A 26,638-nucleotide genomic window follows, 5' to 3' on the forward strand; every position below is an offset into this window, starting at 1 on the left:
TATGGCCTGCGAAGTGCTGAGCCCTGGGAGGTGTTGGTGTGGCCACCTTTTCCTCCAGTCCCTGACTGCCTGTCCTGCTGTGTTCCCCCTGACATCATCCCCCTGTGGCCAAGAAAGCACATCATACAAATCAATATTAAAAAATGCTGCTCAAGTCTCAGTGACCATATAAATTTGCACAAATACTGCCACCTACCAGTGCCCAGCTCCTGGGATCATGGTAGCTGTGCCCATGTTCGGTGGTTCTCCCCGTAGAGATGGATGGGGGTGGCGGGCTTAACTCTGAGGCCCCTTTGGTAAGTGAGCAAAGGCTCTATCTCTCCCCTTTCCTTCTCCAGGAGAATTGTCTGTGTGTCAGCCTTTTCTATATGAATCTTTCTATATAGGATCTAAAATGCAGGATGCTGGAATGAGCTGCATTGTCCAAAGGGCAGATTCTGAGACCTGCTTCTCTCCCAACACACTTGCATTTGTACCCTAAACTTCACCCGTTCACATGCCACTTTCATGAATATTATTACATCCATCTACCACCTGCTCTATTAGGTACTTAGATTTTTACTTAGATTCATTGTAAGCAGTAATATCCATGAAATCATTGCTTTGCTATATACCAATTGCATTTCAATACAAAGTAAGTAATAAATAAATAATCTCTAAGGGTTTTCTTGGTATGTCCTGAACTTGGTTTCTTAGGGCTGCTGTAACAAATTACCACAAGCTATTTCAAAATTGATAGGGAGGCAAAGCTTCCCATGTCTTTATTTTATTAAATTTCATGTACAAATGGTCTAAAAATTTTTAATTGTCAAATTTGCTTCCATAGAAAGTCTTCAAAAGTAGGTCAGGCACCACTCAAGGTCCTGGGAGTTTGCAGGCACAGTTTAGAGACATAGTTCCAAGCTTCTAGCAAGCATGATCATCCCATCTTTCCCCCAACCCTTTTCTGTCTTATTCAGAGAGAGATGGATTGGTGAAAAAAAAAAAAAAAAGTGTGGAATTTAGAATCAGATGGAGAGTCATTACGTTCTGATGCTGTCATTTATTATCTCTGTGACTTAAGCCAATCACTTAACTTCTCTAAGCCTCATTTTCCTTATCTATAAAATGGAAATAATAGTGTCTACATTATTAGGTTGTTGTGAGAGGTAAACACACACACACACACACAGGATTCCTAGCAATTGTCTAGCATATAATAAGTGCTTAAAAATATTAGCTCCCTCTTTTCTTCCTTGCTGCCATCAAAGCAGCATTCAGAATTACTTTGTCTGTTCTCTAGTTTCCTTCTAGGTTATCAGGAAACTTACATTCTGTTTCTAATACTCGCTGGACTCTCTGCTCCCTTTCCTTGATTCCTTCATCTCTGCCCCCCTTTTAATGATTCCTTCCCAAACTCCGTCCTCTCTCTCATGCCTCCATGTCTCTTTTTTCAAGCAGTTCCCACTTTCCATCTGCCACAATTTCAGAGATCTCTGCCCAGTGAAGGAACTGATAACTCGGAGGAGAGTGTGGGTCATAAAAATTCTTACTTCTTTTGCCTTTTCATGATGTTTCAATAGTCCTTCTTGTTTACTTGCTTGTTTAAATCATGGTCTTCCCAAAAGCATGGAGAAATTTGTGTTATCTAATGCTATGGGAAAATTCCTGGACCACAGTCTTATTAAATTCGTCAGACATTTTTGGAGCATCTGCTATATGCCAAGCAGTGTCCCAGGCACTAGGGAAATAAAAATAAAGAAAACAGAGTCTCTGCCCTAAAATGCTTACAGACCAACCAGGCAGACAGACCTATAAACACCTACTTTGAATATAAGTGTGCCTTGTGAGGCTTCAAACAGTGCACATGAAAGAATTCCCTGTGCTTTTTTGGTCATGAGATTGTCTTGCACTGGCCAGTCAAAAGGCCCTCCTTGCCCACAGCCCCCTGCTGAGTGAAGAGCACTCTTCTGTTCCCCTGAGCAGAGCTCACTTACTCTGCTTCGTGTGCTGGGTGTCCAAATTTTTTCTTAGGTGCCCATCATCTAGCCACTGTTTGAGACTTGGTGAGAGGCAGAGCTCATCTCCCACTGATGAAGCCTGAAAGGCCGTATACTCTTTCCTGCTCTCCCATCACCACCCAACCCCCATGCAGCTGGGGTGAGAGTATATGACCTAGACTTGGCCAATCGAATATACCTTCCTTAGACCTGGAATTGGGACTGGGTCACACAAGGGAACTGAGATGAGGAGGGCTCTTTCTGGCAGTGATTGAAACAATGTCCAGTTTCCAGGGCCAGCAAGGGCAGGGGGACAAGCAGTGAGATCTGGTTTCCAGTGCCCAGGTGTCAGTTACAAGTTACAGCTCCTCCTGTTCAGTGATGGCAGTAATGTCTGCTCTCAGCTAATTTGGAGGTATGATTTGGCTGTGATTCAGGCTTCTCAGCCTCCCTTTGTTTCTGTTCATTTCCTGAGCCTCTCTCTGAAAATCCAGTAGCCTTTCAATAAATTTTTTTTCCCTTAAACCAACCAAACTGATTCTTAGCAAATGAGAGTGCTTTGGTTGAGGCCTGGTACAGAGGCTCTACCTCAACAAGCACAATGCTAATAAACTGATCCGGGTAACTTCTCCTTCTAGGACATTCAAACTGGAAATATGTGAGTGGGTCAGTTAGAATCCAGAACAGAAGCTAAAAGCACACGCCCAGGGGCTATGTGTAGGCTGAAATTGTGAGTAAGCAGGAGTTATGAATAAGCAAAAGTTGTGATCTAGCAGATGTCAAAGCACATGCAGAGGAGACGAAGAGGTGGTTGCCTGACAGCTGCAAGGAAGCAGAAGCCAGAGGCATTAAGTCCCCATGATGGTGAGGGAATGGATGAACCCCTGCTCTCCAAGCTCTAGATTTTCCTTGAACTTGAACTATTTTCCATTTTCCAAACTGCATTTCCATTTCTGTGAAACTAATTAGCCATAGGTATTCTTGGGTTCCCTTGAAATTCCAGGTTCTCATTTCAATGTATATCCTTACAATAACTTGCCTATTATTTGAGGTAACCAGGATAAGACTATTCCATATGACCAAAGGGTCCCAAAGATTCTAGTGATGCTATGACCAGGACACAGGAAACAGCTGTCAAATAGTATATCTCAGAAGTCACTGACCTGCCTCTCCAAAGATGTCCTTTCTTTTCCTATCTTCCTTGAAGTCTCCCAGCAGCAGAACCCTTCCTCTGGGCTGGAAAATAATGATTTATAAGAAGTCCCTGTTTAAAATGTACTCTATTACCTGGAGGGAAAGAAGAGCCAGAGGTGTTTTTCTCTGCATTAGCCATTAGCACCTGAGCAGATTAAATGAGTTCATTCTTAAATTTGAACGCTTAGAGGTCTGATACTTAGGAGATGAGCTGGTTATAGGTCAGAAAAATCAGACACAAGGGAGGGGAGGGTGGGGAGTAGATAATAGAAAATGGCGGTGAGAGGTCCCAGGGACATTCTAAGGGACTGTCTAATGGAACATTACCACGAGGGAATGTCCTGGTGGGCAGCCAGTGTGAAGAGTGCTGGGGGAAGTGCGGCCAAAATGGCAGCAAACATTCTCACTTCACAGTCTGCCTTCTGCGGCCCTGGAGTACGACCTTGCATAATTTCTGTTACCCTTCAGCTCTTACAGGAGGTGGGGCTGGGCTAAGGTGGAGAGTAAGATGGTCATCTTGTCTGCCCGCTTTGAGATTCTGCTCAGAAATTACATTAGTCGTGCCTTGGGGTTACTTGCATTCATTGCCGCAGGCTTCACTTCATCTCCTGCGACATACAGTGCCCTCTCAAGGCTTGTGCAAAAGGAAATATCTATGTGTCTCACCTAGTCAGTAAATGGTACACATTCTAGAAAAAAAAAAAGTGATTCTGTTAATAAGGCTTGACACAGAAAGGAATGAATTTACGCATGCTGCTGTGTTTGAAGGGAGAGAAAATGTAATGAAGCTGCTTTAATGAAAGCAGAAGTCTGAAGTTATCCCTACAGAGCTTTATTTATTTTCTCAAAGTCTAAAATGTACCTCAGGGTTTGGTGTTTTTCTTCTTCTGAGACTAGTGGGTAGAACTCTTCTCGGAATAGCAGTGAGTCACATCAGGGTGCAGGTAGGAGAAAAATATTAATGCTAGGGACCCATCTTTTCTTTCTTAGATGCTGGGGGCTGCGTTTGCCCATCAGCTATGTTTGTGTGGCCAAGTGACTTACTGTGGGTTATAAATCAGGGATGAGCAATGTGAAAAGCAGATGGGGAGTTGAATGCATCCTCCACATCTCTGTCGTGTGACTGGCTGAAGTCCATGTGCAATTTTGAAAAGGATGTTTGAAAAGGATATTCATCATTTTAAATTGCTCCGTGGGAGCTTTGCAGTTCATAATGTGCCTCTTAGGTACTTCTCAGAGATGGGTTTGCCTTGACGCGGTTTGTAATTTCATAACAGCAAAAGGGCAACTTGGGCTGTTAGGAGAGAAAAGCTAATTTTGAAAGAATTAGCAAGAAATAGGGTTGGGAGGGAGGGTGAAGGGAGGGAGCTAAAGGGGTTTGAAATATTTGGGCTGTCTGTCATAGTGTCTGTCACTGGGAATTCCCAGTGTCTGACAATAGCTTTGCTATCCATGCCTCAGTCCAACACTCAAATATTGTTGGGAAAATCTACTTAGGCATGTGCCTTCAGGTGGTGAAAATATACTTGCTCTTGTGGAAAAACAGTTAAAAACCCAGAAGTATAATAGTTTAACAATACTAGAGTTGATCATCTGCAAGAAAATAGAAAATTGTTACTGAAATGGTTCTGAGCCAAACACATCTGCTCTATTCTTTGCCTTATTTTGTGGCTTTACTCGGAGGAATCCTCATCAGCAGTGGTGTGAGTGATGTGAGCAGTGACTGTGAGTGGTGTTGACTGTCAAGTGGAGAGTTGGTGTATGGGCACCACCTCCCCAGACATCCAGGTGAAAACAAATCAGCAATCAGCAGCCTGGGAAAATATGCATCGAGCAAATGTGCTCTAAAGTCAAAAAGAGAAGAAAACAGAATTGGATCTGATTTTTTCAGCACAATAAATATGAGCAGAGTATTATGTGTGCAGAATAGGAGAGCATGAGATTTCCACAAACCCTGCAGGGGAAGGGCAGTGAAGAGCACCAGACCCAATAGGGCTACTATTGCAGAGTGGGCTATAATTTTCATATGTTAAAAATGTCTTTTAGAAAACCCCCAGAAGGTATTGCTATACAAAGTACATGTTACAAAAATTGGGAAGAGTTGCTCCAAAACTATAAATATAGTAATTGTATTTTCACTACTTGCATTGATAGTCAAGGCAGATAGGCAGAGAAAGCTTTCCCTGAATAGTGCCTTGCAGTCTAAATTTCATAAATATGTTCCATTAGTCAACACATCTTTTTTGAGCGCCTCCTGTGTGCCAGGAACTTGTCCACAGTCATGAACAAGATAGACTTGAGCTGGAGTAGATGGTCATCATGAAGATGTCTGAGAAAACAGACCTTCCTGGACATGCTGTGGTCCTGGTGCTTCCCCCTGTGTCCCCCCATAACAGTGTGCAAACACTCCCATCTTGCCTTTCTCATTTTCTCTCCTTTTTTTCTTAAAACAAATTTTATTTCCCATTCTCTTGCTGTTTTTCTCTTGGTTTTCCTTTTCCTACTTCACCATGAACTTCCACTTAACCAATTCTCCAAACCAGTGGCCCTACAGCTTTTCACAATTGATCATCCACTCTTTTTTTTTTTTCCCACAGAATGTGATTTATTTTTCCTCTATGTATATACCATATTTGGGGGAAGGAGGAGAAGGGAGCCCATATTTCCCTAAAAATAGGCAGTATACATTTCTTAAATTTCTTAATGTCCTCTTAGAGCCACATGATTTTTGAATTCTGGTACTTGAGTAAGTATGAACTAAATCTAATGACATCCTGTTTTTTAATTTATTACTATTCCTTTTTCTGTTCTTTTCTTTCCTTTTCAGTTATTGTCACTACCTCTTGTGATTGTTCATCATTCACTTTTGTCCTCACTTCTCTCCTTACCCCTCTGAAATTTCGCGGGTCCTCACTTCAGTGAGCTTCAAACTCGGTTCCCATAAGGTACAGGAAGGCTTTCCAAGAGAGAACTTGTGCAAATGATAGTTTTAAGGAAAACTTCAACTTCATATTGATTATTTTTCTTAAATTGATCCCCCTGAGAACTCACAGGCATTTCTAATACCCCTACTCCTACTACACATGAGAAAGGCATATACCTCAATGATCCCAAATCTTACTGTGGAAAATAATAATATAATCGATGGCCTATATTTGATATAATTTAATCTAGAAACAAGTAAATTCACCTATGGATGAAATAATTAGTTAGAAAAAAGTGTCCTCCTTTATTAAGAGAAGAACTTTCAATAAAATATTAGTTTTTATGTTTAATAGTTATTTATAAAATTTTAAAATAAATTTATGTTTTGGTAAAAAGCTTTAATATATGAAAAATTTTGTCAATTGTACATTAATAATAATTATAATAGTAATTGATTTGGAAGAAAATTTTTAACACTTAGAGCCTTATGCTCACAGAAAATGTAAACTTACATTAAAACTTCAGTTTATAGACAGTTGACCCTTGAACAATGGGAGGGTTAGGGGCACCCTCCCTCTGCATGGTCAAACATTTGAGTTTAACTTATAGTTGGCCCTCCTTATCCACTGTTTCTGCATATCTGCAGTTCCACATCCTGGGATTCTACCAACCCCAGAACCTGTAGTACTGTCATATTTACTATTGAAAAAATCTGTGTATAAGTGGACCTGAGCAGTTCAATCCCAAGTTGTTCAAGGGGTCAACTCTATATATTTGTTGCAGAGAAATGAAGGTGATAAATACAAAACTTGTGAGTACAAAAATACAATATAAAATTTAGTTGCCAGGGAGGATACATGGACTGGAAGTACAGGTTCACATAGAAAGGAAGATGTAAACTGTCAATTTAAAAAGCACTTTTATGTATTTTTAAATGGATGATGGTGGGAAACAAATTTATATGGTATTAAAATTCCTTGATTACTGCTATAGACTGAATGTTTGTGTACCCTCATAATTTTTAAATTGAAAACTAACCTTCAATGTAATGGCATTTGGAATATTAACCAACCACCCTCTGGCATTGATCAGTTACTCATCTGTGATGTTGGTTAGACAAGGATAAGAGGGAGAGAGGAGAAAGTTTCTGATCCCTAGAAAAAGCCATACCTTGAAATTTCATTGGGAAGAAATGAGTACAAACTGCACAAACAGAGTAAATCAAAGCACATCAGTGTAAGCAAACTTATTCTGTAAATGGCCAAATAGTACCTATTTTAAGCTTTTCAGGTTGTATGCTGTAGAGTTTTTGTGACAACTTCACCTCTGCTGTTGTAAGCAGCCATAGACCATATGTAAACAGATAGGCCTGGCTGTGTTCCAATAAATCTTTATTTATAAAAGCAGACAGTGGGCTGGATTTAGCCAAATCCTGGTATAATATATGATCCACGATCCACAAGAAGACTGATGCTCTATTGGGCAGTAGCTGAATCTTGAAGTTACCTAAAGGGAATATTTGCCTCATATTGTCAATATGCAGACGTTTGGCTTGATACTTTGACCTGTCACTGAAGGCTAAGGTTCTCAAATCTTTTGGTGTCCTCAAAGCAGCTGGCCTCCCCCAGGTTTTCTGAGAGAGAGCAAGGAGAAAACCACAATGCCTTTATGAACTATTATAAGTCACACATTGTCACTTTTGTTACATTCTGTTTGCTAGAAATGAGTCATTAAGTCTGACCCTCAGAAAAGAAGAAATACCGAAGGCCAAAAAGCACATGAAAAGATACTCAACATCGCTAATTATTAGAGAAATGCAAATCAAAACTACAATGAGGTATCACCTCACATCAGTCAGAATGGCCATCATCAAAAAGTCTACAAATAATAAATGCTAGGGACAGTGAGGAGAAAAAGGAACCCTCTTACACTGTTGGTGGGAATGTAAATTGGTACAGCCAGTATGGAGAACACTATGGAGGTTCCTTAAAAAACTGAAAATTGAGCCACCATATGACCTAGCAGTCCCACTCCTGGGCATATATATGGAGAAAACCATAATTCAAAAAGATACCTGTGGGACTTCCTGGTGGTCCAGTGGTAAAGAATATGCTTTCCAATGCAAGGGATGAAGGTTCGATCCCTGGTCGGGGAACTAAGTTCCCACATGCCGTGGGGCAACTGAGCCCGTGTGCCACAACTACTGAGCCTGTGTGCTCTGGAGTCCGTGTGCCACAACTAAAGAGCCCATGCACCACAACTAGAGAGAAGCCCACGCGCTGCAACGAAAGATCCTGCATGCCGCAACTAAGACCCAGCTCAGCCAAATAAGAAAAAAAAGATTCATGTACCGCCCCCCACCACCACAATGTTTATTGCAGCACTACTTAGAGTAGCCAAGACATGGAAGCAACCTAAATGTTCATTGACAGAGGAATGGATAAAGAAGATGTGGTATATATATACAATGGAATATTACTTAGCCATAAAAAAGAATGAAGTGATGCCATTTGCAGCAACATGGATGTACCTAGAGATTATCATACTAAGTGAAGTAAGCCAGAGACATATTATCATGTAATATCACTTATATGTAGAATCTTAAAAAATGATACAAATGAAGTTACATACAAAAGAAAAATAGACCCACAGTCATAGAAAACAAACTTATGGTTATCAAAGGAGAAAGGGCAGAGGAGGGATAAATTAGGAGTTTGGGATTAACATATACACACTACTATATATGAAATAGATAACCAACAAGGACCTACTGCATAGCACAGATAACTATATTCAATATTTTGTAATAACCTATAAGGGAAAAGAATCTGAAAAAGAATATATATACATACGTATATAACCAAATCTCTTTGTTGTACACCTGACACTAACACAACATTGCAAATCAACTGTATTTCAATAAAAAAGGTCTGGCCCTCAGAATTCACCTGTTGAGGGGAGGATTGTCAGAGAATCTGTGGACATATTTTAAAGCTACTACCAAGTTGTTGTGATGTCTTGTTTTGGTTGATATGTTTTAAGAAATCCCACATATATACTTGGAAAATGGAGTCTTTTAATAACCTTCTCAGATAGTTTGTGGGTATTCTTAGATGTGACACCAGATGCTGGTTTCTGAAAAGTGAGTTGCATTATGGAATCTGAAACCATATCCATGAACTTTTCAAATTCTGTTACATTAAAATTTATTGGTTTATTTTGTACTTTAAATGGATATTTTACCCATATATTTTGTAATATGATGCATTTTTTAACATGATGCATTGGTAATTTGGAATATTGATTCACTGAATTATGCAGCTCTTTCAAATGTTGGCATATTTCATTGTACAGTGTAAACTGTTATATTTGTTAATGTTACTAATCATCAGAAAAGTCTTTGAGCATTGGAAAGCTGCCAAGCTTACACTGACAGATACAATTTTTCTAAAATTCTAATTTTCACTGCAAAGCTTGAATTTTATCCTTGGAAACAAAACTGTCAGTTGTTTTCCTTGAAGTGATGGTCTCATTGGTTCATTGTTGAGAAACTGTCTGCCAAATACCCAAGTCTAAATAAACATGATTCTTTACCAATTCAAGTAAAAAATGGTGTTCTGTGAAAAAAGTGGCTAGTTTAGCTCACAACTCAAACAACCATCTAAGTGCTTCTTTTTGAGACAAACATCATACTTCGGTATATAGTAGAGATACTTTTTGCATACTTCCCATTTCATCAGAGTATAAAAAATGATGTACATCCAAGGGCCTACAGTTAATAAAGTTAATAATTTATATTGCTTCATAACAGTCATTGTAAGGTGAAACTCTTCTCTGGCTTTTTTTTTTTTCTCTTACCAGTAAGTGGCAGTGAAGTACAATGTACATTATAGTAGCACACTGATTTCACATTAAACTAGTACATGATACTGGTACAGTTTGGGGCCATTGCCTTGATTTGTGTTCAGCCACCAACAGTTTTACCCATCATTGCTTCTGTACCATTGATGCAAAACAATGCAATGAAAAAGGCAAATAATGTCTTAGTATTATTATGAAAATAGTTTTGAATTTTCAAATACTCTGCAAGTGGCTTCAGGGACCCTCAGAGGTCCATGGCCTATACTTGGAGTACTGCTGTCCTAAGGTGTTGGCTAATAGCCAGTTTCTCCTGAGAAAGTCAATGAGTCTTCTCACAAGTTTTAACCTTGATCTTTTATCTCCCTGCCTCCACCCCTTGCCACCCCTTGCCACCCCCCATCTCCCACCACCAATGCCTTTACCCATTGGGCTGAGCAGTTGTACTTTTTTTTTTTTTTATAAATTTATTTTATTTATTTATTTTTGGCTGCATCGGGTCTTCATTGCTGCACGTGGTCTTTCTCTAGTTGAGGCACATGGGGGCTACTCTTTGCCGCGGTGCACGGGCCTCTCACTGCGGTGGCTTCTCTTGTTGCGGAGCACGGGCTCTAGGCGCCCGGGCTTCAGCAGTTGTGGCACGCGGGCTCAGTTGCTCCGCAGCATGTGGGATCTTCCCGGACCAGGCCTCGAGCCCGTGTCCCCTCCATTGGCAGGCAGATTCGCAACCACTGCACCACCAGGGAAGCCCAGTTGTACTTCTTATCTTAGGAGAGACTGTCTTCTGACTTTTTAAGTTTTGTGGAGAATATTAGAAAAATATTTATTTTAAATATTGAAAGTTTATTTCATTCAAATGATAGAAGTTACCTTAAAATAATTTGTTTTTAAAAACAACCTACTCCATCTTGACTACAGTGGAGGACTGCCATATCCTTGTTATTAATGTGGGTGAATTTTCTAGGGTATAAGACATGTTACTAAGTCATAAAATTAAAAGTGAGAGGAATATGTTTTCCTAATTGGGTGCCAACCATTTATGCTCTTAGCTCATCTCTTGAAGGATAATTGACAAGTATCAGTGAATCAGAAATGGATTCACATACAAGTTGTGATGCCTTAGCTCAGCGGAATAGAGTCAGCAGAATACATGGTGTTCAGAGGGCTCTGTGAGACTTTGATACCTTTTTTTTTTCCTCATACTGGCTTGAATCTCTGTGCCATGTTATTTGTCATGGTATGCACTGACTGCTGAATCTTCTGTGTCTCTGAACTCAGTTTTTGCTGCGAGATTTCAGGTATAAAAGGAAAATCAAAATGGAGTTGGTGTTGACAAGAGACATATCTAAAATAGAGCTGGGAGGGAACTTAAGATGTGTGACTCAAGCACCTCTCAGCTTGGAGAAATCTGAACTTGGACCACTTCTTATCTTAACATAGGCACCCAGAACATCTGCCCAATGTTCCAGAAACTCAAGATGCTTATCCGACCCTTACTCTAAAACGATTTGTGACAGCCTATCCCTTAAGGTCAAATGTTTCCTTTATTGTATCAAAGTCAGTCATAGTTCTTGAACAACCTTGTGGTGGCTTTTGCCTTTATAAGCCCCCAACTCTTTCTGATCGCCAGGAACATTCTAAACGGTTTTATCAGAGTCTGTGTCTCCTGAATTGCAATTCCTAAGACCTCAAATGAAGCTCTTTGTTCTTTGCAGCCTCAATAGTGATTACTGTTTGACACAGGATAGATTATGCCTTTTCCCTTGACTTTTACTCGATGTGTCAGAACCTCATGCAGACCCTGTAGAAGTTTCCTACCTGGTAATAAGATTGGAATTAACATCTGCTTGATCATTTTTGTTGCACTAATCCACCTATATAAACTAGGGCCCTCATTTGCCCCTGAGGCCTAGTGTTCATGTCCTTAACTCCAGATATCCAAATGATTTATGCAGACCGTTTGGCTATATTCACACAAATTACATTGGGGGCCTTGGTGAAGCTAATGAAACTTAGTTAGAAAATGTCAACTAAACAGATTTTTTGCAACAAATTTCCTTTGCAATGAAATCCTTCTTGCTGTTGGACAGGGACAGATCTAGGTTTTATAGGGCCTGAAACACATGATTTTGGGGTGCCTCTAAGAAAAAAAACTACAAAGTTATAAAAGGGATCTTCATTAAAATGAGGAAATAAATCACAACAAATTATGGAAGGCTTGAAGATTCAGAGATCTCTTTAGGCAACTTACCAGAAATGAATACATAGGAATGCTTTCTGATTAGAACCTTGCTTGCTGGTCCCTCCTAGGACATTAGGACATTCATAGCTCATGACATTCATAGCTCTGTGCAAGGGAGAGACCCTGAAGGGTCAGCTTCATTAACTTCACTGTGGATCCATGTTGGCGTTGAGAGAACTATCTATTCCAGACACTGCCACCTTTCAAATCCTGCTGTCAAGCATGGCTGTTTTTCAAGTGACCCTAAATCAGACAAAGTAGAATCCTGAAATATGTTGAAGTGACAAAGACACTTAGGTTCTTGCTTTTCATTAAGCATTTAAAATGTCATTTTAAAATGACATTTAAAAGTACTACTTATTCTAAAATTATATTATATTTAACATTATTAAACAAGAAAACCTCCCAGAGTGAGCCAAATACCATCTTTTTCTATAGGAAACTTGTAGCTGTTACTGAAAGGAGATGCTACAGATTTCACAAACTCAATTCATGACTCCCATTAATTTTTTAAAGAGGTCTGCCCCTTAGGAAGGCAATTTGAGAGGCAACAGTTTAATGAGCTCCACTGGAGATCAGATAATTCATTATCCCAAATATCATGTTTATTATATTAATAGATTTACATGCTAATAAAAGGACAAGTCCCCGTGCTTATGTTTTATAGTGAAAGTAAAACCCTTGGAAGGATGAGATTAGAGTGATGTTAGTTAAAACAGCCGCAGAGATCTGTAAGAGTGATCTTTTAAAGCATGCAGCAAGGTGGTCTCTTATAAGGGATTTTCGCTTTTCATCTGCCAAGGTTATTTAGTGGTATCCTCTCTTCTCCAGCGTATCATTTACTTCAGTAAATGCGTAAGTACAAATAAGAAAATTGAATAAAAAAGTCTACAGAAAAATTTGTGAAAAAATTATATTTTATAAATACTATAGGTAATAGAGTCATAAAGAGTGAACACATCTATAATCCATCATCTTTTGTAACATCAGAGCAATATATGTGGCTTTTAGAGTGTGATTCTCATTACTTGGATAGAACTAGAACATTCTAATCATATGATTATTGAATCAACCATTCAGTTTATTTATTTATGTGCCACAGAAAAATCATGACAAATATCTCATCAATTAATTCATCAGCTAGACTTTGCAGTGGTTTGAATCAATGTTAGAGATAGCTGAAACCTCTATGTCCATCTCTTAATGAAGTATATTTGAGATCTATAATACATATTTTTAATTCAGTGTAGATAATGACAGAATCATAAGGCTCAGACTTGAAAAAGGATTGTAATTCATCCGTGCATCCTTCTGCCTTCAGACCTTAAATTTTCCAGATAGATAATATATCTGTTTTTAAGGAAGTTTACAGTATATTTTGTATACTACTTAATGATAACATTCACCATTAGAAAAATATATTTTATATTTAACAAATTATTGATACAATGCCATAGATTAATTAAATTCTACAAGTGTTGAGTATCTATTCTAAGGTCAGTCCTAACCATGATAGAAGTTCCATGGAGGGTTACATGACAGAAGGATTACAAGTTGAAGGACTGGGATAGATTTCTCCAAAGGAGAAACACCCCAGTGAAACATTTAGTCATAATGACAATGTATGTGTCAATCTTTGTGGTCCCAACCATAAGCACTAAAGGAGGAAACCTGAGAAGATAAAGTTCAATGTTAACGGACTCATCTGGGGAAGGTTTAGAAAGACCTAGGTCTTGTCTAATGACATTGAAGGGAAGTTATATTTGGGTAGGTGGAGAGTAAAGGAAAGCCACATTTAAAATGGAAAGAACAGCATGGGCAACACTGTGTAGAAAACTTTTATTATCTATCTCATTAGGAGAGATAAAAAGATTTTTTTTTTTTTTGTACTGAGAAATTATTCAGGCATCCCTTCGGTCTCTTCCTTTCAAGTTACATAATCCCAGATCCTCTGACCTTTCATTCTACACCCTATTTTCCAGCCCTCAGCCTTTTCTGAGACTCTCCAAGCTCTCTGTGTCTCTCATGAGCCATATGGCCTAGTGGATGGAGCCTCAATTAGGGGTTCGGGGTTCTGACTTCTACGTGTCATTCTTCCTACTGTGTAGTCTTGACCAGGTCCTTACAGGACCTCAATTTCCCTCTGTAATTTAAGGCACCAGATTATGGTCTCATGACTTCCTTCTCTCTCAAAATTCTGAGCCTTAAATTGTGAAGCCTAGCATTTGATATGAAGCTCTAGCCATGTGGAATAAGGTTAAAGGGTTAATTTCCAATCTCCTTCATCCTTCATCCATATTTCTCTTTGGACATTCCAATATCATAATTATCTTTAAAAACCCTGAGTCCAGAAAAAAGTCTAGTACCTACATAGAAACTGGGTTTCCTTGTCCAAGACTTTATCAACAAAAATGTCATTTGTATAAAATGACCTTAAGTTCCAACCCACCCTAAATATGGAGTAAATATATTTTCCTTTTAGGGATAATGACAATTTCTTTTTAAAGAAGGATTTAGGCTGCTGACCTATAAAGTACTTTAAATATTATGTTGTGGAGGATTGCACTGGAACAGTACTGAATGCAGATTGTTCTCTGACCACATCCTTCCTTACTGAATCATTCTTCAAGATGTTGTCTCTGTCTTTTACTTCTTTTTTCCCCATTGTGCAGCAGTTAGGAAAATGAAGTTATGTCTTTTGCTACAAAGCACAAGCCAGTTATGTGTATGCTCCATCAGAATAAATTTCATCCGTCTTCCTTAACCTTGGATAACACAGAGTATTTTAACCTATTAAAGTAAGTATTTGATTAACAGGTAGGGTGTTTGGAAGTAGGGAAGTTCCAAAAACTGAGGCAAAAAATATTGCTTGAAATGAAATAGATGTACTGTAAAGAGGAACCATGAGTCATAGTCACAAAGATATTCCCCACCATGGTTAATGACCCGAGCGTGGGTGCTGGAGTCAGATGGCTGGGCTTGAATCCCATTTCTACCACTTACTGGCTGCATTGCCTTGGTCAGTTAATTAACCTCCTCGAGTTATAGTTTTCTACTCTGTAAAATAATAGTGCCTGCATCACAGGTTGTTCTGAAGGTTGAAGATGGTAATGCAAATAAAGTGCTCAGCACAGTATCTGACAAAGTCAGAGGTCAATAAATAGTAGCTGTTGTTATTGTTATTACCTGAGCTTGTAGCTGTTAGCATTGTGTTTGACAGTGAATAATAAAGACCCACAAGATAGAAGCTTGTTTCTGTTTCACATAGGGATCCGGGAATAGAAAGCCCAGAACTACTCCTTGAGGTCCCCTGGGACCCTGGCTCCTTCCAGTTCATTATCCCACCATCCCTAAGATGTGACCTTTGTCCCCATGATCCAAGATGGTGCTAAGAGCTTCAGCCATGTTCTCAGCAGCAGGATCGAGGAAGGGATAAAGAAAATTGGGAAAGATGTTTAAAAAAAAAAAAAGAAAAAGAAAAAAGGGAAAGTGGTGGCATGTCCTACTAGCTGTGTTTTAAGGAAGAATCTCAGGAGATGCCTGAGTGTTTTTTGCCCATAATATGTGGAGGACTGACTTTCATGACCATCCAACCCCATTTCAAATTTTTAAAGTATCACAAGAGTTATAGCCTACAGTCTCCTGGGGCTCACTATGACCATGGAATCTTTTTCTGTTATATGTCAACAATATTGATTAACTAAAACATAAAACAGTATGACTAAATTGAATATCATTTAGGGTTTTGTATCAGGCTGCCTTTGAAATGTTATTGTCTCAGTGTTTTGAATGTACCTGAATTGTTCAGATTTTAAACTCTGAAATCTAAAATATGATTTTCCTTCCCCTTTGGGAGTCAGTGGCAAGTTAAGCCCGGAAGGCAAGACTTACATTGTAGGCTGATTGTATAACAAATGCTCCATCAAGAGTGCTCTGGGGCAGAAGTGGCCAGAAAGGTTGTATGACAGAACAACAAGGTTATACGGCAGGAAGATTAGCTTTGCCCTAGGATTCACATGAATAATAGATGCAATGCAGAATTAAAAAAATGATTAAAAAATTTAAAAACCCACTGAAATGACAGCAACTCAAGGCCACACACCATCCTGGGTATGTACAAGTGGGATGGATCACTGTCACAGTGATGTCTGAAATGTGGTTTCTGTGCTCCCTCCTCTGTTAAATGACTATTACTTGGCTATTAATGAATAATGACTATTACTCATTAACATGAGCAGTAGGATCACTGAATATAAGGCAGCAGAGTGTAGTATCTCTTGGTCTACGGCATGTTATATTTTGTAACTGATCAAAATGGTACATCCAGGGACATCTTATTCAATATTTCTAATGACAATAAAACCTCTACTGATTCAGATTTCTAAATCCTAGTGCTGCTGCCTTCGCACAGCAATCAGTAGATCACAGTCTTGTAGAGATGATACAGAAGTAGGTATATTTGGGAGTTAAATACAAATTCGTTAACAGCATAATTGGACTAGTTTCGAGAAGCAAATATATTAGTTCTAAATATAAGCCCTAGTAATGACTAGGATTCAAGAACACAAAATAATTATCCTAAGAAGGATAAAGTCATTTTCTTGAGTTGAGATATTTCTTTTAAATCAGTTCTCCCATCTGCTGTAAGAAATGGGTTGATGGTGATGGACAGGATACTGGCTTTCAGATGACAGGCTCACTACCCCTTTGGCTCATTAAATAGAGAAGCAAGAGTAAGTGAACATTGCTTTTTCTTATCTAATGTTTAATGAGTATTAATGGGCTTCTTTTGAGTAGCTAATGTAATAAACTATAAAATATACAAATGGGGCTTCCCTGGTGGCTCAGTGGTTGAGAGTCCGCCTGCCGATGCAGGGGACACGGGCTCGTGCCCCGGTCTGGGAAGATCCCACATGCTGCGGAGTGACTGGGCCCGTGAGCCATGGCCGCTGAGCCTGCGCGTCCGGAGCCTGTGCTCCGCAACGGGAGAGGCCACAACAGTGAAAGGCCCGCGTACCGCAAAAAAAAAAAAAAAAAAAAAAAAAAAAAAAATATATATATATATATATATATATATACACACAAATGATATCTCTATTAAATATTACCTATTAAATATCTTCCCACTTCCTGCTTGCTGCCAGAAGCCAGCTTTTATTAAGGGTGGAAACATTAACCTAAATACATGCTTATAAAGCCTCTTTTGCAGTTAGAAGTGTATTGCAGTTGTGGCCAATGAAACAAAGGTGGAATTTGGCTGGGCTTTCTAGGAAAGCATTTGCTTTCCTGATAAAAATGGACAGATGCAACTGGCATTGCTCTTTTCCTTTCTGCCTTCCTCTTTCCTTGAAGGCATGATGTCTAGACCTGTAGCAGTTTTCTTGCAACCTTGAGGTGAAATGCACAAAGTAAAAGCCCCCAAAATGGCTGACTCTGGCTCCGATGTCTCTGAGTGCTGACAATGCTAGCAGCCTACTGCCTCCAGACTTCTTTTGGGTGAATCCCACTTATTTAAGTCACTGGGTTTTTTGCTATTTACAGTCAAGTGAATACCTAATTAAAACCCAGGCCCATATAGAACTTGTTGCCAATTGGCATTGCCATAAGAATCATGTAGAGTAGGATATTTCAGTGACTCATAAATGAGTTAAAAGGAAGACACAAACCTTATTTTTAAAGCTGGGCTGATAGGATGTATTAAAAATTATGGGGGTTACATTTATGCTGGTTACTCTCCATTTACCACCCCTTTGGTCCACTCTGTGCCCTTCTCAACCCTCCTCTGTGCCCTAGGAGGCTGATCCTATGAACTGCAACTCCTGACTCTGGCTTCTGTTTGGGTTCAACCAGTGGTCAGCACCAGTAGGAGACTGGAGGTTGGGAGGTGTAACAGGTAATATCTCAACTCAAGAACTGGATTTTCCTTTTTAGAGTAACTGTTTTGTGTTCCTGAATCCAATGACTAGGACTTAGTACTGATGTTTAAAATGAATATATTTGCTTCTCAAGGTTAACCCAATTATGCTGTTACCTTGCATTTGTATTTAGTTCCCCAAATACCTAATTCTGCATCAACTCTGTAAGCCTGTGATCTACTGATTGTCATGCAAAGGCAGCAGCACTAGGATTTAGTGATCTGAAGCAGCAGCGATTTTATAATCAAACAAAAATATTGAATGAGATGTGAATAAGGTAAATGGTGGGAGAGAGAGGTTGTGCTGTGTTTTCCCTGTTCCATCGCTGCTTTGGGCAGAGTTTTCTGGCAAAATCTGGATTCCTCAACTCCGTGGGTTCCTGAAATGTCTTATCTTCCCTGTCACTCTGGGTCCAAGAGTGGTAACCACTTATTCTGGCTAATTTCTAGGGGCATCAACATCTTCTGTCAGTTCCTTACCTTGACCCACATTTTTATGAAATTTCGTTGAACCACCTGATTTAGATTCTGTTTTCTGTCAGGACTCTGTCTGATACAATATTCTTATACCCACATTTCTAAAACTGATGTTAATTTATTTGATGAAAACCAGCAAATGCCTTTAAAAAAATTGTCTGGATTTGGCATGTAACTCAACTGAAATTGTATTGATTTGTGTGGCTAAGTGAGCAGTGTGATCCATTGTTCCAAATTAACTCATTAAGGGCAAAGGGATTTTAATATTTGCTAATATATTTATATTCCATTCTCTTTTTATGGCAATGATGAACAGTCTAAGAAGTTCCAAACTTTATTTCAACTGCAAAGATATGTTGCCTGGAGTTAGGTATTCTGATCTAATATAATATTTACAAAGTAATTTTATAATAATTTCTAAGTTAATCCTAACAACCTTCCTATGAACAGGGTCAATGTTATTACCAATCCTTATTTTAGAAGTCTTGTTTCTGAACAAGGAAGAAGAATGTTCCCCAGCTTATACCACTTGCCAGTTAAGGTCTGGAGCACAGGGTTCCTTGTTCTTGTTCTTGAGGTACTGCTTTAGCTTCCCTTCAAAAATTAATTCACTGTCTAATTCACTGTCACGCAGGGCAGAGCATGTTGCGTGTCTTGCCTTCCTGACAGCAACCCATCATATTTAGTGTGTGTTTGTTGATTGTTTCTGGTTGCTTTGACAATGCCAAGAAATAATGGATGGTCCTATGATCTTTTTTTTCCTCTCAGTTCTCTTATTTTCTTTCTTCATATGCACTACTGCACTGAACCCACTGCTACAGAGACAGAAACATAGAGATTCTGAGGTAGGAGTGGAATTTTCTAAAACTTCTGTGAGTTCTACTTGTCCTCCCTAAGAGAGGAGTAAGTGATGGATGATGGCTCGAAGGCCAAATAGTGCCCTCCTGCCTTAGTCTCTCAACCTGATCTTTTTAATAAAGCCTTTAGAATTGTTTCAAAAAGCAACAAACCCATTTAGCCCACATGCACACACTGATATGTTTAACTATTTTTTCTAAACATGGGAAGGCTGAGTTCACTTGCCACATGTGGGATACTTGTCACGAAAGGAAGAAAAGGTTCGTTGGGAGACTCTGCTGTGATTTGTACAAGTCATGTTCATTGCATGAAGTGATCAAGATAATAAGCTTTCTTTGCGGTCCTCCCCTAACCACTACCAGTTTCTATCAAAAATGGGACTCACAATCTTCTCCCCAAAACGTTCTTCCTGGGTTTCTTATGCCCATCATTTGTTCCATTGCCCATACATCAGGAGTCATTTTTTCTTCATGTATGTCTTGTACAGCCAACGGGGGAGAGGATTCATTCTCCTTTTCCTTTCCTAAACTGCCTGAACTCAGTGAAATCATGGATTCTAAAGACTAGCAGAGAGCTATTTGGGGTAACAAAATCACAGTTTCTTAAGAGAGTCACAGGTTTGGATGTGTATGAATCATGCATTATCTTTCTGTGACTCCTGTTCCTTCACCTACTCGCTAAAGGTTAGTGTTCCCCAGGGATCCATCTTTGGGCTTCCGGTTTTCTTACTGTGTCTTCTCTGGGTGACTTCTCTCAAGTGGATACATTCTGTTGCCGCCTGTGCAGTGATCAGTTTAGCACATCCCTCCGCTGAGCTACAAACCCAGGTGCCTAACTATTGGGTATGTCCACTTGGACGTCCTACAGGCAACCCAAAAGCAACATGTTTGAGTTGTATTCCCTTGCAATCTGGTCCTCCTCCTATATCCCTGTCTTGATGACTGGCACCTCTGCCCTCTGGTCCACCTAAGTCAGAGGTCACCGGGAGTCATCACAGTCTCCTCTCTCTCATTTTCAGCCCTCCATCCTTTCTCTTTCTAACTGCAATCCATTTTCTCCTCTCCTTCATGACTGCCCCTGCTTTATTCTGCTTCATGCAGGGTTACTGCAAGAGTCTCCTAATTAGTTCCCTCACTCTTCCTCCCTCCTCAGGACCCATTTCAATTCATCTTTTGCACTGCTGCTATTCGACTCATGTAGTTCCCTGCTTAGAACCCATTATCGAATACAGAGCAAGCACCTTATCTTGACCCACAGGGTCCTAAAGATCTGGCCACTCTACAGCTGTAACTCCTGCTATTCCTCCATACGTGGGTGCCCTTGCCCTGATGTTTCTCTGTTTTTGTGATTTTACACCTGACATTTCTTTCCTTCAAATTGCCTTCCCCATCTTTAAGTCTAGCAAACTCCTACTCAGACTTTTAAGAGCACTCTCATTTTATTTATTCTGTTTCCTTCCGTTCTTATTTCATTGGTGCAGTCTATGTCTCTGAGATATTAATGACAGGTTTTCTTTGTAAATTATCTTCTCCTTGCATTGTTTCTATTTCTTCTGAGTATCTTCTTTCCCCTATTTATTTACTTTAATCCTCAAACATCCAGCAATCCTTGTCTGTCTGGTCCTAATTAAGAATGAGGCCAACAGTTGTTGATTGGAAGTTCTGTGTGAAAATAACTTCCTTGTTTGTTCACTGCCGGGCTTCACTCTAGGGTGATCTGGCTGCCCTGTTTCATTAGGGACCCCCAATCCTTCTCCCTCGGGCTGGTCAGATTCTGTCTCGGGCTGACCAGAACTGTCTTCCATTCTCCTGCGTAGGGGGCCTGGGCCTGGCTCCCAGTGGTCTAGAAGGCTTATGGACGATGTGGGCTAGGCAGGGGTCTTCTAAGTCCCTAAACTTTTGCCTAATTCTTGTTTTTACGACAGTGATCTCACCCGTCGTCAGCTGTGCTCTGTGTTTCCTGTCCAGAATACCTCTGGTTCACCCTCTCCAGGGAGTAAACCTCTGGTCTTTGGCAAAGGTGCTTCTTAAATATAATACTATTTTAACCAATCTTGCTGTCTTCAGCCTCACTTTTGCCCTTCCTTTTAGAGGCAGCTGGTACTGCCAGTTCCTGACTTGCTCTGAGCTTCTGTGGGAAAATCACGTTGCTTCTTGGTTTCCACTTCTGCTACTGTGGATTCCAGCAATCTCTGGACGAAAATGTCACCTGCTTCTCCTCTGTTTGTTTTTTCGTGCCCATGTATTGTGTTCACGACTGTTCCTCAGTTCCAGTCCTCTTTCTTGCTATGGTTTATGTCTTCAGCTGTCATTTAGTGGGAATTAAAGAGAGAACAGATGTAAATGCCTGTGTTAAAGCCCACTTTAGCCAGGATAGCCCTCAGTGTTTTATTCCCCAGCACTGGCCTTCAGTAGAAACTCGGTAAAAGTTTATTGGATGAATAAGTGAAATCTGCGTATAGAGAGGAAGCCTCAGGTTACGTACACATTCCCTGCTTAGCTGTGCATTCTGGTACCCAGAGAAACTGCCAGAGGTAAAAACGAAATTATGTCTCTCAAGCACATACTGTACTCCTGGACTTTTGACGACAAATCTTTGTGTCTCAGGCCTATCCTGAAAAGTCTGGCGATGCTCCAAAAGTGGGCAGCACTGGATGTTTAGGAGGTCCATTCTCTTTACATGAGTGACTCAGTCTTGGAACTGGAAGTTACATGTGTCCTGATGCCTATAGCCCTCAGCTCTTGAGACTAGGTCAGTCTGTGAAACACCAGGATAGTTGGTGTGAATTTTACTCTACAATTTTGAGTGTAAACATTTAACATTCTTTTAAAACCCTTAAGTCAAGATTAATCTTCAAGCCCCCAACCTACCAGGTCACCATCAAATTCCATCTCAGGCATAATGGAGACCCCTTCCTTTATGTCTAGGTGGACAGAGGGGTTTCAGCGTCTGGGAAAGAGCCCCCCTCACTCCTCACTGGACTATGTCCAAGCCCACGGGGTCCTGGAGGGTGGAAGCCCTGCTGCTCTGGGTCAAGGTCAAGCATGGGTCTTTAGTGACACCTCCATGGCCTCAGCAGCCAGCGTACCATCCACAGCATTCCTGATCCACCCCTTTAGAAGTTCTGCCACCTGGTAGCATCTTGACAAGGGAGTGGAGGGATGGGCCACCCCCCTATTCCCTTTCCCAGTACAGGGGCAGAAGGAGCACATGGAATCTCCTTCAAATCTCCCTGCTAACAGTGGTGTCACTCTCCATCCTCTCCTCCTCCAGGATTATCCTGCATAACCTTTCTTAGATTTGAAAACACAGTGCTGGTCTTTCTTCAGAAGGATGTGGAAGAATGAGAGGGTAAAACTAGTCAATTTGTTTTCCTTCATTGACAGACTTGGGAAAACCAGTATTCTCAGGGATAATCAAAAACAACTGATGATGAGTCTTATTTTTTTAGATTCCACATGTAAGTGATAAAGTATTTGTCTTTCTTTGTCTGACTTACTTTACTAAACATAATATTCTCTAGGTCCATCCACGTTGCTGCAAATGGCAATATTTAAGGGGAAAGGGATGGGAGAAGGACAGATTAGATTAACAGATACAAACTACTATACATAAACTAGACAAGCAACAAGGATTTACTGTATGGCACAGGGAATTATATATAATGTCTGTAATAACCTATAATGGATTATAATCAGAAAAAATAACTGAATCACTATGCTGTATAGCTGAAACTAATACAATATTGTAAATCAACTATACTTTAAAAAAAAACAGAAAAACAAACAAACAAACAAAAAAACCTGACTGATGATTAGAACAAAGACTTTGAGCCCAATCAGGAGGGTATGTCTATTGGAAACCTTCCCAGCTGCACTGAAGTCCACTTACTTTTCTTCCTAAGTTGTAATTGATCAGTGTCCCTCCTCCCGTGCTAGGAGACACATCTTACAGAAGGATTTCTCTAATTTTGCTTTTATTCTTTCTATATTAAATTCTAGCCAGATGCTGGGGAATAAAACAATGACATAAAGAAGTGGATTTAACACAGGCATTTATCTGGTGAGGGCTGAAAATAATATAATTACCACTCAGTTCTGTTTTATTCTTTAAGGGGTGAATTTTTCTAATGTTTCTTTCTTGATTAAATTCCTTTCTTGTGTCTTTTTTGTAATTGTTGTGAGAGGGATGAAGAAAAGAAAATAGTACATTTGAGCAGTGGCTCTGGACCTTGACTGTGCATTGGAATCACCAAGGGAGTTTACAAAATACTAATGCCTGGGGAACTAAACCCCAGGAACTCAGATTTAATTGGCCTGGGATGCAGCCTGGATGTGGGATTGTTAAGCACTCCTCACCTGATTCAAATGTGCAGGAAAGACTGAGAACCAAACCTTAAACTATACTTAAACTGTAAAAATAGATGACTTGTAAAACAGATAGCTAGTGGGAAGCAGCTGCATAGCACAGGGAGGTCAGCTCGGTGCTTTGTTTCCACCTGGAGGGGTGGGATAGGGAGGGTGGGAGGGAGACGCAAGAGGGAGGGGATATGGGGATATATGTATACATACAGATGATTCACTTTGTTAAACAGCAGAAACTAACACACCACTGTAAAGCAATTATACTCCAATAAAGATGTTAAAAAAAAAATAGATGACATTCTACCTTAAGTAAACCAGCAAGTCACTAAGTTAGTAGCAGAAATTTAGGGAATGAGCATTTAATCCCAATAAAAATTCTGGGCACAGAAGTGCATTTTACGGTTTGCTTTGGTTTGTTTTGTGTATGGATGTAGCCAGCACAACCTGGCATGCCACAAAGGCGTTGTATGGGAAGCATTTGGAAGCAGTTAGGAAGTCATTTTCCTGTTATGCTCTAATCCCAGAATTTTCTTCACCATTGCCAGTTTCCCAGGCAATGTTTGGCTTCCCCAACTGTTGATTTCCCCAGGGTTTGCATTCAGCTCTCACAGATCATAGACTTCCTGGAGCAGGCTGATGGAGGTGGAGATTTTCTCAGAAGGAAACAAAAGCCAAAGGATGTTCCTGGTAGAGAGGGACCAGACTTCAATACATCTCCTTAAAGTGCTGACTGAACGTCTTCAATGGTCTCTCTCTGCTTTCTCAAATTTCACCCAGAGCTCTAACACTACTTTTGGCTTGCTATATTTTTGTTCATTGATTTTGTCCACAGTGTTCCAAGGATGCATTCAGATTTCTCTGCATCTGATTCACAACTGTAGACACCCAATCCTAAATTAATTTTAGTGAACTTGTGCTCTATTTATTGATGATTTTGACCACGCAGTCATGGCTAGAAGAAAGCTTTCATTTGAAAAATAATAATGTGACTAATAATGGATGTAGATGTGGAGTTTACTAACACTCAAAACTGTAAAAAGGAGAAAATAGAAAGACCACGGATTGTGATTTGTAGAACTGGATTTATCAGAGGAGATTGGTAGGAAGCACCGGCCGTCTTGACAGTAAATCAGGAGACCTGAGCCCGACTGCTGCTTCTATTCTGCAATAACGGGTGGCCTTGGGTAACTCAGTGACAGCACTGTGCCCCTGGTTCTTCATACAAAAATAGAGTTCATGGTATCTTCCCTGTCTACCTTCCAGGATTGTTGTAAAGAGTTTATTTACGTAACTCTTTTCACCACATCCCATTACTAGGCTGCAGGGCTGATTTAATTTTGTTTTGATACTTTAACATATAGAGTGGTGTTCAAATTTTAATATACATCAGAATCACCAGGAGGGCTTGTTATGACAGTTTTCTGGACCCCATCTTCAGAGTTTCTGATTCATTAGATGTGGGCAGGCTCCCAAATTTGTATTTCTAACAAGTTCCCAGGTGATGCTTGCTGATGCTGCTAGACCACACCTGGAGAACCGTGACTCGAGAGCTTGTTCCCTCATGTACAAGGCACAGCAAACCCTAGTGTTGTGACCTGAATTGTGTCTCCCCCTCCAAATCCATATGTTGAAGCCCTAACCCCATTGTGACAGTACTTGGAGATGTGCCTTTAGGAAGGCAATTAAGGTTAAATGAGGCCCTAGTGGATTGGGGGCCTCATCCAATAGGAGTGGTGTCCTTATAAGAAGAGCAAGAAATACTTCAGCTTAAATGAGACCATGCAACCCTCCAAGCCTTTCCCTTCTCCCGTCACAATTTATTCATTATCTGTACTTACCTGAAAACCGTTAGGTGACAGAACTAAAGTGCATGGTCTGATTTAAGCTGAAGTGTTAGTAGCTGATAATATATTACCCTACCAGGACTTCCAGATTAATCAACACTTTGTTGCTCACTTCTTGAGTGCCAGACCCCAGGATAATTACTGGGTGCATATTGGTGAGTAAAGCGTACATTATCCTTGCTTTCATGGAGCTTGCGGTCTGAAGAATGAGGAAAATAAATTTCAGACAGGTGAATGGAACCAGTAGGTGGAGAAGATGCCTCTTTGATCCCTTTAAATATTAGAGGAAGAAGGCGGAAGCTTACTGATGGGGGTCCTTGAGTCTCCTGTCCCTTGTGTCCACCAGGGCCAGTTCTGCCACCTCTCACAGAGGCATCTAAATTGTTGGGTGAAATTGATGGCTTCCAATCCTAGGGTCTTGAAAAAACAGCATTATTTTAGCTAATATTTGAGTGCTTACCAGGTGCCCAAGTCTGTTCGAAGAATTTTACATATATTAATTTACTTAATCTACATCAGCCCATGAGTTACAGACCACTATTATCTCATTCTGCAGATGACAAAATGGAGGCATAGATGGGCTACCTAATTAGCTCATGGTCACATGCTGTTAAAGGGGGGATGGAGTCTGAATGTGAAAGGGCCTTATGCTCAGTGACAGTAAACAGTCTCCTGGACACCCTGTCATTTCCCTGGTGATGTTCCCTATTCTTTCTCAGGGTGGGTTGTGGGAAACTGTTGAAGGAAGACATGCATGTCGTTTAGTCATTGTTTTAGGTAAAGACATTGTATTTTTCCTCTTCAAAATCTGTTGAATCTGTTATGTTTACTTATAATAAGTAAGATGGATTTGTGCTATTAAGTAAATACAGGTAACTTCATATGTAACTTCGTATCACCGCAGGAACTCTCACAGCAGCCTGTCTGCTTGAAAATATGCTTCTCTGACTTTTGAACCACTGGACCAGAAGCAGAATCTCCCA

The 26,638-nt window shown here is 40.0% G+C and overlaps 1 protein-coding gene across 1 annotated transcript in view; it reads left to right on the forward strand.

The window, feature by feature from the left end:
* SPART (spartin) overlaps positions 1-26,638 on the forward strand; it is a 273,868-nt gene that overhangs the window by 1,528 nt on the left and 245,702 nt on the right. The window lies entirely within an intron of this gene.

The sequence above is a fragment of the Orcinus orca genome, chromosome 18 (assembly GCF_937001465.1).
Source record: "Orcinus orca chromosome 18, mOrcOrc1.1, whole genome shotgun sequence".
NCBI lineage: Eukaryota > Metazoa > Chordata > Mammalia > Artiodactyla > Delphinidae > Orcinus > Orcinus orca.